The following is a 12,939-nucleotide window of genomic DNA, read 5'->3' on the forward strand; positions in this document are numbered from 1 at the left end:
ATTACCGCATTAAGTAATTAACCGCATTCCTTTGATTCTGAATGCAAAAAAAAAAAATAACAAAATATCTGTTTTGTGGGGGGGGGGGGGTTATTATTATGCTTCGAATTATTATAAACAGCGTTTGGAGGACGGATCTGTCCGGATTTTATCCAACCCGGTGTACATGTAAAGCACATGTCAATGGCGTCCAGTAAAATGAAAGTAGATACAAACGTAATTCAGACTGCAAGTACGGCTTTGAATTGAAGTCATTTGTAATTTTAATGGCCTATATGGGATATTTACGGTGTACGTTTTTGAAAATAACCACTTCCTTGAAACTCTGCCAAAATTGTTATTATGTCTCCCACCACACAGTGGTGTGGGAGACATATTGATTTACTCCAGTCTGTGTGTCTGTCTGTCACAAAGCTTGTCCGCACACTAAATCGAACATTTCTCATCCGATCTTCACCAAACTTCAACAAAATGTGTCTGCCAATAAGTGCTCGGCCAAGTTCGATAACTAGCCAAATCGGCCTAGGCACTTCGGAATTATGGCCCTTGATTTACCAAAAACACTCGGATTTCTTGCGCAGTTTTACCCCTAAACCGGTGCCTATACTACTAGTAGTATAGGCGTCCTTTTGGTGTCAAGAAAGCGCATGCACATGTTGATTAAGTAAACAGTATATAAAGACTGACTTACTATTTAGATGATTAGGCAGTTGTGGGAGACATGCGCTTTTCTCAAAAGCATCTCTAGTTTTTTACCATTTTGTTCATTCATAACAGATGCACCTAATTTTGCAAGTGCCACAGCCGGAAAATTGGCTCGAAAAAAATTCTGCTGGCAATGTTCTGTCGTATAAGTCGCAGGAACTTTTTCAGGCAGCAAAATGAGTAAAAACAGTGCGACCTATATGCCCCAAAATATGGTATAGAGGATATTTGTTTGTTTCAGTATAAGATCACATTTTTATTTCACCAAGTGAACACCATAATCTAATATTTTCATGAGTAGCACAGCCACTTGTGAAAAATGTAAATTATCTTATTCACAAGAAAAATGAAAATATGTATTAATCATACACTAAACAAACAAGTTTTCTTTTAATTTCCTCCCCCGCACCAAAAAAAACTTGGGGAAGGCATATAGTAATTGCAGCGTCAGTTCATTCGTCCCACATTCGTGTCCGGTCTATAACTTTGCCATTCATGGATGGATTTCAAAAAGACTCCGCACTAATGATCAGTATGCCATGATGATGTGACAGTCTTGAAAGAACCATAAATCTACCCATCTTACTTTTTAGCTCACCTGAGCCAAAGGCTCAAGGTGAGCTCTTGTGGCCACTTGATGTCTGTCGTGCGTCATCCATCTGTCAACAATTTCTTGTCTGCACGATAGTGGTTTCAATTATGATTTGATTTTCACCAAACTTGCACACAATTTGTATCACCATAAGATCTGGGTTCCTTTCTTGAACCAGCCATATCCCACCATGGGTTCCAGAGTTACGGCTCCTGAAAGGGCAAAAATTGGCTTTTGGTCATGTCTGCACGATAGTGGTTTCATTTACGATTTGATTTTAATCAAACATGCACACAATTTGTATCACCATATGATCTTGGTTCCTTTCTTGAACCAGCCGTATCCCACCATGGGTTCTCGAGTAATGGCCCCTGAAAGGGTTGGAAATTGGCTATTTTGGTCTTGTCTGCACAATAGCAGTTTCATTTATGATTTGATATTAACCCTTTACCACACAGAACAGAAGCCAAAGTAACCTCTTTTACATAACACTGATAAGTGATAATCAATAATCAATAATCGGTATATGGCTGATAAAGGTGACTGTCTTATCTGAACAGAGGTGTTGGCATTATTTTGTGATTACACACCCTTATGTTAAAAATGTCATTATTTTAATATTTTCTGTAAGTTTGACATTATTTTTGTCAATATAAAGTTTATAGCAATTTAAATTCTCTTTCCGATGATACAAAATTTATTGTAGTTTCTCTTTGAGTTTCGAAGATATAAAGTGTTAAAGTACGGGAATATATTTTTTGTGGCCCCCCCCCCCCCCCATGAGTGGTGGGGGCATATAGATTTGGTCTTGTCCGTGCATCCGTCCGTCTGTCCGTCCGTCCGAAGTTCGTGACACGCCTAGCTCAAAAAGTATTTGATATAAATTCATGAAACCTTGCATGAGTCTTTATCATGATATGAACTTGCGCACCTCCTATTTTTCGTCTGGCTCCGCCCCCTATTTTTAGAGTTATGGCCCCTGAAATAGTCAAAAATGCACATTATCACTTTGTGACGCGCCTAGATCAAAAACTATTTGATATAGATTCATGAAACCTTGCATGTATATTAATCATGATATGAACTTGCGCACCTCCTATTTTTCATTTGGGTTCGCCCCCTATTTTCAGAGTTATGGCCCCTGAAATAGTCAAAAATGCACATTTTCACCTTGTGACATGCCTAGCTCAAAAACTATTTGAGTTATGGCCCCTGAAATAGTCAAAAATGCACATTTTCACCTTGTGACAGGCCTAGCTCAAAAAGAATTTCATATAAGTTGATGAAACCTTGCGTGATTCTTTATCATGATATGAACTTGCGCACCTCCTATTTTTCATTTGGCTCTGACCCCTATTTTTTGAGTTATGGCCCCTGAAATAGTCAAAAATGCACATTTTCACCTTGTGACGCGCCTAGCTCAAAAAGTATTTGATATAGATTCATGAAACCTTGCATGTGTATTAATCATGATAAGAACTTGCGCACCTCCTATTTTTCTTTGCGTCTGCCCCCTATTTTCAGAGTTATGGCCCCTGAAATAGTCAAAAATGCACATTTTCACCTTGTGACACCCCTAGCTAAAAAAGTATTTCATATAAATTGATGAAACCTTGCATGAGTCTATATCAAGATATGAACTTGCGTACCTCCTATTTTTCGTCTGGCTATGCCCCCTATTTTTAGAGTTATGGCCCCTTAAATAGTCAAAAATGCACATTTTCACCTTGTGACGCGCCTAGCTCAAAAAGTATTTAATATAAATGGTTGAAAACTTGCATAAGTCTTTATCGTGATATAAACTTGCACACCTCTAATGTTTTGGCTGGTTCCACCCCTATTTTTAAAGTTATGGCCCCTGAAATAGTAAAAAAATGCACTTTTTCACCTAATTATGTGCCTAGCTCAAAAAGTATTAGATGTAAATTCAGGAAACCTTGCAGGAGTCTTTATCATGATGTGGCCTTGCACTCTTGGCATTCTTCTTGAGAATCTTACTCTTATTACAGAGTTATGGCCCTTGAAATAGCCAGAATAGTGGATAGTAGAATAATGAACCCTTTTCATAAAATGTTTGTTGAGGCCATTAAGACTGCAAACATTTGAATTATTGCCCCTTATTTGTGACTAATGTACCAGTGGGGGGCACACCCTGTGTCCTACAGACACATTCTAGTTTAGGCATAAAATTCTGTTTTGGATTACTTTCACATTGAAATTCATAAACAGTTTCATTTTGATGTTTGAAAGTTTGATTTATAGTTAATAGACTTATCTTCCGAATCGGAATCGGTAAGTATTTATATAAAAAAACAACCATTAAACTGAATAACACTACAAAAATAACGGAACGTAAAATTTCTGAAAGTGCAAAAAGATCGCTGAGATCGAGACTGGTAACCGACTACAACATTCTTGTGCTAAAAATTAAAATATTTTTAAGATAATATTACGTAATATTTTGATGATCAAACGTCGGTACATCACGGGTGACTTCCGCTGCAATTAACTCTTGGGGTGTCATAAAATATTTGAAAGCCGCGGTCCTTCTGTTTTGATTAACACTTCCCGTTATGTAAGGCCATAAATTCCAAGCCATGGTATATACACAAATTGTTGTTTAGGGGAAATCTGCATGTATCACGTGTGACCTTCATGACCTAACACATTTAAAAATACTTCGATGTTAAATGGTTGTTATTTTTAGAACGAGGAAAGCCCGCGAACCAGCCAGTTGCAAGCAGTTTTCTCAGTAATTTTCCATGACGTAGCGTCGTGCACATGTAGGAAAAAACCCCGGTGTCTTTCTTTGCAAAGTACTCGATAAATTTAAATAGTAACCACATGATCTTGTACGTAAATAATGATGACGAAATCCCATATTTTGAGTTAGTAAACATCCGGAATTTGTTTCTTTAGGAAAAGAACGAAAATAAAGCGATTGATTATGAGACACGGGATAAAACGATTCTGTTCAAATGGCCGTTATTCGGTATAATACGTTTCTATCGGGGAACCGATAGACTCTGGTCAATACGTTTCTGTTTGGTAATCGATAACGTATCGGTGTGGGAAAGGGTTAACCAAGCTTGCACACAACTTGTATCAACATAAGATATTGGTTCCTTTCTTGAACCAGCCATATTCTGTTATGGGTTTTAGAGTTATGGCCCCTGAAAGGGCCTGAAATTGGCTTTTTAGCTCACCTGTCACATAGTGACAAGGTGAGCTTTTGTGATCACCTGTCGTCAGTCCGTCCGTGCGTGCGTCAACAATTCCTTGTCTGCACGATATTGGTTTCATTTATGATTTTATTTTAACCAAACTTGCACACAACTTGTATCACCATAAGATCACAGTTCCTTTCTTGAACTGGCCAGATTCCTTTATGGGTTCCAGAGTTATGGCCCCTTAAAGGGCCAGAATTAGCTATTTTGACCTTGTCTGCACAATAGCAGCTTCATTTATGATTTGAATTTAGCCAAACTTGCACACAACTTGTATCACCATAAAATCTTGGTTCCTTTCTTGAACTGGTGAGATTCCATTATGGGTTCCAGAGTGATGGCCCCTGAAAGGGCCAAAATTAGCTATTTTGACCTTGTCTGCACAATAGCAGCTTCATTTATGATTTGAATTTAATCAAACTTGCACAAAACTTGTGTCACCATAAGATCTCGGTTCCTTTCTTGATCCGGCCAGATCCCACAATGGGTTCCAGAGTTATGGCCCCTGAAAGGGCCAAAATTAGCTATTTTGACCTTGTCTGCACAATAGCAGCTTCATTTATGATTTGATTTTAACCAAACTTGCACACAACTTGTATTACCACGAGATCTTGCTTCCTTTCTTCAACTGGCCAGATTCCATCATGGGTTACAGAGTTATGGCCCCTTAAAGGTCCAAAATTGGGTATTTTGGCTTTTGCAGCCATATAGAGACTTCATTTATGGTTTTATTTGATACAAACTTCCAAAATATCTTCAACAACAATAAATCTTGGATTCCATGACAAATCAGATCCAATCGTAGGTTCCAGAGTTATTTTATATCTGATTACCTCCCCTGATTGTAATCAAAATGGATTTATATCAGTAAGTACTTATAGGACATATTTGAAATTTCATTATTGTTATAAGTTGGACAGAGACAATCAGGGTAGATAACTATGGACTGGTTTTATGTCAAATTACCTCCCTTTATTATCCCCCGACGAAAGTCGTAGGGATATAGTTTTGGCGTTGTCCGTCCGTCTGTCCGGAGCCATATCTAGGAAATGGTTGGGAATATTTATTTAAAACTTCATATACATGTTCACCACTATGAGTTTTTGTGGCCCGTCAAGTTTCAGTCAGATTGCCCAAGTAACACCAGAGTTATGGCCCTTAGAAATTTCTAGTGTTAACTATATAGGGTACTATAAATATGGCAATTTCTGCATCATAACTTTTGATATATTTGACCTAGAACTATGAAACTTAAACAGAATTTAGATCACCATAATATGGTTGTGTACACACAATTTCATTCGGATTTATGTGTAAATTAAGAGCATGGGTGAAAGTTCTCCGTATTATGACGGAATTCCGTATTTTGGACCTCCCCAAAGGTCATTTTCCAAATCGTGTAAATCCGATGAGATTTTTTGGGGGGGGGGGAGGAGGGTAGGAGGGTATCAAGTCAACTCGTCCCGTAGTCATTGTTCCAGTGCGGTCGTCTATCAGTGGCAAAATAATGCACCCCCACCCCCTAAAAAAATAAATATATATACATATTATATATTTCCATTCCTTTTTTTTTTTAATGTTCAAACCTTCAACATGTTAAGTTGTGACTGCACAAACCTTGCCCTCAGCCATGTTCAAGATACCTTGCCGGTGTTCTCTTAAGGACATCTGTTCTTTTAAGTTCAAATGTACATGTTAAACAGCAACACCGGTGCCAAACCACTCAAAGACAATATTTCGTTCCAGTTAAACTTCAAGCTCACATTTCAATTAACTGCATTTTGTTTTAAAAGCTAAGCTTATTACAGTAAGCATATCCAATTCAAAATAAATTCTTTAGTCAGGATCAAAGTATCATACATTTATTATGTACTCTTTAATTAAACATTTGTTTTCTGTTAAATTGATTTTGACTAATGAAATTATTTGCTTCTTATTAACATCCTTAACTTTTTGCCGGATATATCTTTTTGCCATTCCTCACCACAAACCCTTTCGGCGGGGGATACCAATTCATCGAATTTGCTTGTTTCAAATTAAAATGGGTATATCTCCATAACTGATGAAGATACTGATCTGAAATTTCATTTATGTCAACAGATTTCTTTGGCAGATCCTTCTTTTGTTCACTTACAATATTTTTTTTTTTTAATTACTTCCCTTTTACATTACTATAAATAGCTAATTTTTAGTAACTTTTTTATTATTGGCCGTAGGGAAAAACCGAGACCACTTTTCTGTGGTACAACATGGATGGTACCTCCAATTTTTAGGTGTATTTTGACATATCTATACCTTGTAAGAATTTTTTTTTCTTTTTGGTTAAATTTCTTCCTTTTGTTGTTCCTGTCCTTTGGACTTTGATATTTTACTGAGGACCTTCTTGTCCTCAAGTGCAATGATAACAGGTGAGCGATATAGGGCCATCATGGCCCTCTTGTTTGGTCTTGTCTGCACAATAGCAGTTTCATTTATGATTGGATTTTAACCAAACTTGCACACAACTTGTATCACAGTATAAGTTATTTATTGTAATAACAAAGGGAAGTTGTTCTTAAAAAAAATATTCTAAGTCCACACAAAAATCCTTAACAGGTAGAGATAGGTCAAATGAATATTCCCAACGACCAGTAATAAAAAAGTTACAATATAAGCTATTTATAGTAACAACAAAGGGAAATAATTCTAAACTAGGGACCTGGTTCTTGCGCATGACACTCTGTCTCATGATGTAAAACAATTGTTCCAAGTTACATCAAAATCCTTCCATGCATGAAGAAGAAATGCTCCGGAAAAAGTCATTCTTGTATCTGACCTTTGGCCTCTTAAGTGTGACCTTGACCTTAGACCTATAGACCTGTTTCTTGCGCATCACACTCCGTCTCATGGTGGTAAACATTTGTGCCAAGTAATATCAAAATCCCTACATGCATGAAGAAGAAATGCCCCAGACAAAGTTGTCATTCTTGTATCCTTTGACCTCTAAGTGTGACCTTGACCTTAGATCTAGGGTTCTTGCGCATCACACTCCGTCTCATGATGGTGAACATTTGTGCCAAGTTACATCAAAATCCCTCCATGCATGAAGAAGAAATGCTCCGGACAAACTAGACCAAAATAGCCAATTTTTGGCCCTTTCAGGGGCCCTAACTCTGGAACCCTTAGGATGAGCTATTCATTGTGATCACTCACTGTCCGGCATCAATGCGTCCACACTTTCCTTTAAACAACATCTCCTCCTAAACCACCAGGCCAATTTTGATGAAACTTCTCAGGGACGTTCCTTGGATGGTCTTCTTTAAAAATTGTTCAGAGAATTGAATTCTGTACAGAACTCTGCAACCAAAAGGAAAAACTTTAAAAATCTTCTTTTTTAAAACCACAGGGCCTAGGGCTTTGATATTTGGTATGTAGCATCATCTAGTGGTCCTCTACCAAGACTGTTTATCCCCCTAGGGTCAAATATGGCCCTGCCCCAGGGGTCACATGGTTTATATTGACTTATATAGGGAAAAACTTTGAAAATCTTCTTGTCCAAAACCACAGGGCCTGGGACTTAGATATTTGGTATGTAGCATTATCTAATGGTCATCTACCAAGTTTGTTCAAATTATCTCGCTAGGGTCAAATATGGCCCCACCTTGGGGATCACATGCTTTATATAGACTTGTATAGGGAAAACTTTGAAAAATCTTCTTGTACAAAACCACATGGCCTAGGGCTTTGATATTTATTATGTAGCATTCTGTAGTAGTCCTTTACCAAGATTGTTCAAAATATCTCCCTGGGGTCAAATATGGCCCGGCCCTGGGGGTCACATGGTTTATATAGATTTCTATAGGGAAAAACTTTGAAAATCTTCATGCACAAAACCACATAGCCTAGGGCTTAAATATTTGGTATGTTGCATCGAATAGTAGTCCTTTTCCAAGACTGTTCAAATTATTCCCCTGGGGTTAAAAATAGGGCACATGGTTTAAATAGACTTGTACAGGGAAAAACCTTTTAAAAAATTCTTGTTTTAAACCATAAGGCCTAGAGATTAGATATTTAGTATGTGGCATGCTCTAGTGGTTCTCTACCAAGATTGCTCAAATCATGACCCTGGGGTCAATATATACCACGCCTGGGGAGGGGGGGGAGGATGTCTTGTTTTACATTGACTTATATAGGAAAAATCTTTATAAAACTTCTTGTCCAGAACCATAAGGCCCAGGCCTTAGATATTTGGTATTTAGTATAGTCTAGTGGTCAGCTATCATGTTTGTTCAAAGCATGACCCTGGGGTCAAAATTGACTGCACCCCAGGATCAACAGTGTTTTACATTGGCTTATAAAGGGAAAAACCTTTTAAAAAAACTCTTTTCTGAAACCATAAGGCCCAGAGCCTAGATATTTGATATGTGGCATGCTCTAGTGGTTCTCTAACAAGATTGTTCAAATCATGACCCTGGGGTCAATATAGGTGGCGCCTGGGTGGTCCCTTTGTCATTTGTTGTTTTGAAGCAGTGGTAAAGAAATTTGTACCACAAGTATAATGTTTGATACAGATTTCAACCACCAGGCTATTTTTGATGAAACTTCACAGGGATGTTCCTTGGATGGTCTTCTTTAAAATTTGTTCAAAGAATTGAATTCCATACAGAACTCTGGTTGCCATGGCAACCGAAAGGAAAAACTTTAAAAATCTTTCTTGTCCAAAACCACAGGTCATAGGGCTTTTATATTTGGTATGTAGCATCATCTAGTGGTGCTCTATCAAGATTGTTCAAATTATCTCCCTGGGGTCAAATATGGCCCTGCCCTGGGGGTCACATGTTTTACATAGACTTATATAGGGAAAAACTTTGAAAATCTTCTTGTCCAAAACCACAGGTCCTAGGGCTTTGATATTTGGTGTGTAGCATCATCTAAAGGTCCTCTACCAAGTTTGTTCAAATTATCCCCCTAGGGTCAAATATGGCCCCACCTTGGGGGTCACATGCTTTATATAGACTTATGTAGGGAACACTTTGAAAATCTTCTTGTACAAAACCACATGGCCTAGGGCTTTGATATTTAATATGTAGCATTCTGTAGTAGTCCTTTACCAAGATTGTTCAAATTATCTCCCTGGGGTCAAATATGGCCCAGCCCTGTGGGCCACATGGTTTATATAGACTTCTATAGGGAAAACTTTGAAAATTTTCATGCACAAAACCACATAGCCTAGGGCTTAAATATTTGGTATGTTGCATCGAATAGTAGTCCTTTACCAAGACTGTTCAAATTATTCCCCTGGGGTTAAAAATAGGGCACATGGTTTAAATAGACTTGTACAGGTAAAAACCTTTTAAAAAATTCTTGTTTTAAACCATAATGCCCAGAGCTTAGATATTTAGTTTGTGGCATGCTCTAGTGGTTCTCTACCAAGATTGTTCAAATCATGACCCTGGGGTCAATATATGCCACGCCCAGGGGAGGGGAGGATGCCTTGTTTTACATTGACTTACATAGGAAAAATCTTTATAAAACTTCTTGTCCAGAACCATAAGGCCCAGGCCTTAGATATTTGGTATTTAGTATTGTCTAGTGGTCAACTGTCGTGTTTCTTCAAAGCATGACCCTGGGGTCAATATATGCCACGCCCGGGGGAGGGGGGATGCCTTGTTTTACATTGACTTACATAGGAAAAATCTTTATAAAACTTCTTGTCCAGAACCATAAGGCCCAGGCCTTAGATATTTGGTACTTGTTATTGTCTAGTGGTCAACTGTCGTGTTTCTTCAAATCATAACCCTGGGGTCAAAATTGACTGCACCCCAGGATCAACAGTGTTTTACATTGGCTTATATAGGGAAAAACCTTTAAAAAAAACTCTTTTCTGTAACCATAAGGCCCAAAGCTTGGATATTTGATATGTGGCATGCTCGAGTGGTTCTCTAACGAGGTTGTTCAAATCATGACCCTGGGGTCAATATAGGTGGCGCCTGGGTGGTCCCTTTGTCATTTGTTGTTTTGAAGCAGTGGTAAAGAAATTTGTACCACAAGTATAATGTTTGATACAGATTTCAACCACCAGGCCAATTTTGATGAAACTTCAGAGGGATGTTTCTTGGGTGGTCTTCTTTAAAATTTGTTCAAAGAATTGAATTCCATACAGAACTCTGGTTGCCATGGCAACCAAAAGGAAAAACTTTAAAAATCTTCTTGTCCAAAACCACAGGTCATAGGGCTTTTATATTTGGTATGTAGCATCATCTAGTGGTGCTCTATCAAGATTGTTCAATTTATCTCCCTGGGTCAAAATTAATATGGCCCTGCCCTGGGGGTCACATGGTTTACATAGACTTATATAGGGAAAACTTTGAAAATCTTCTTGTCCAAAACCACAGGTCCTAGGGCTTTGATATTTGGTGTGTAGCATCATTTAAAGGTCCTCTACCAAGTTTGTTCAAATTATCCCCCTAGGGTCAAATATGGCCCCGCCCTGGGGGTCACATGCTTTATATAGACCTATATAGGGAAAAACTCTGAAAATCTTCTTGTCAAAAACCACAGGGCCTAGGATTACGATATTTGGTATGTATCATCATCTGGTGGTCCTCTACCAAGATTGTTCAAATTATCCCCCTGGGGTCAAATATGGCCCTGCCCCGGGGTTCACATGGTTTAATTAGACTTATATAGGGGAAAATCTTCTTGTCCAAAATCACAGGGCCTAGGCCTTTGATATTTGGTATGTAGCATCATCTTGTGGTCCTGTACCAAGATTGTTCAAATTATCCCCCAGGGGTCAAATATTGCCCTGCCCCGGGATTCACATGGTTTAAATAGACTTGTACAGGGAAAACCCTTCCAGAAAAATTTTGTCTTAAACCATAAGGCCAAGAGCTTAGATATTTAGTATGTGTTATGCTCTAGTGGTTCTCTACCAAGATTGTTCAAATCATGACCCTGGGGTCAGTATAGGCCAAGCCCTGGTGGTCCCTTTTTGTTGCTTCTGGCAAACTCGAGCAGAGGTTTCGAAATTTTTCACACCTTCGGTGGTCAGAATATATCGGTTAATTAAAAATTTTCACACACCATGAGAATTGCGTAGTCTATTCCACGACTATCCTAAATGTTTGTTTGTCGGTATATTTGATCTGATAATGAGAATAATTATTGATAAAAGGTTGAAGAAAAGTTTTATTGGTCAGAGATGAATTACTGCTTACTAATTTTCTCTTCTGCGGGATCGAGAAGATTGTCATGAGATCTTAGTATTTAATCAGCAATTGTTTGCATGCAAATGAAGGAAATAATATAGCCTTTTCATAAAATTGAGAAGGTAATTTTGATATGCACTTGTTGATAAATAAAAATGAATAGTCCTTGTTGTTTCTTCACAAGTCCCATTTACAAATTATGTATTGAAACGTCTATCATAAATAACGTTTGTAATATGTTTTTATGCCCCCACTTTTGGGGGGGGGGGGGCATATAGATTTGCCCTTGTCCGTCCGTCCTTCCGAGAATGTTGTGTCGCGCGTAGCTCCAAAAGTATTTGACGTAAAGTCACAAAACTTTACAGGAATGTTGGTCAGCATGTGTAGTTGTGCACCTGGGGTTTCGCATCCGGATTCATTCAGTCATGTAGGAGTTATGGCCCCTGACTTTGTAAAAATTGGTCATTTTAATGTTGTGTCGCGCCTAGCTCCAGAAGTATTTGACCTAGAGTCACAAAACTTTACAGGAATGTTGGTCAGCATGTGTACTTGTGCACCTGGGGTTTTGCGTCCAGATTCATTCAGTTGTGTAGTAGTTATGGCCCCTGACTTTGTAAAAATTGGTCATTTTAATGTTGTGTCGCGCCTAACTCCAAAAGTATTTGACCTAGAGTCACCAAAGTTTACAAGAATGTTGGTCAGCATGTGCAGTTGTGCACCTAGGGTTTCGCGTCTGGATTCATTCAGTCATGTAGGAGTTATGGCCCCTGACTTAGTTAAACATTTCTAGTTTTTGAAAATGTCACAAGTATGTTATTATTACGCATCACCTTTTACTCTGCAAATGGTCGCGATGACAGTTGGTATTGGTAAAACAAACTTCAGTTTTCTTCTTATGTTGGTCAATGTTCAGGTCGCTCGGAACCATGGATAACTCAAGCATTTTGCTCATCCCCTTGCGACCTCGGGTGAGCGGTGTTTTACTTAATGACATGTAGGCAATATTACTCAGGTGAGCCATCCAGGGTCATCATGACCCTCCTGTTTAATTTTCTCCCTTCATTGAATGCGCATCCCAGTTTTGTGTCGGGTCTTTAACTTTGTTAGCTCACCTGGGACAAAGGTTCAGGGAGAACTATTAGTATATGTGGATGGTCTGGCGTCCATCGTCCACATTTTCACATAAACATCTCTGAAACTACTGGTCAGAATAACACCAAATTTG

At 38.4% G+C, this 12,939-nt stretch overlaps 1 protein-coding gene across 1 annotated transcript in view; it reads left to right on the forward strand.

Moving 5' to 3' along the window:
* The window catches only part of LOC123547002 (nucleolar complex protein 3 homolog), a 323,445-nt gene that overhangs the window by 245,916 nt on the left and 64,590 nt on the right, over positions 1-12,939 (forward strand). The window lies entirely within an intron of this gene.

Source organism: Mercenaria mercenaria, chromosome 9 (genome assembly GCF_021730395.1).
Source record: "Mercenaria mercenaria strain notata chromosome 9, MADL_Memer_1, whole genome shotgun sequence".
Classification (NCBI taxonomy): Eukaryota; Metazoa; Mollusca; class Bivalvia; order Venerida; family Veneridae; genus Mercenaria; species Mercenaria mercenaria.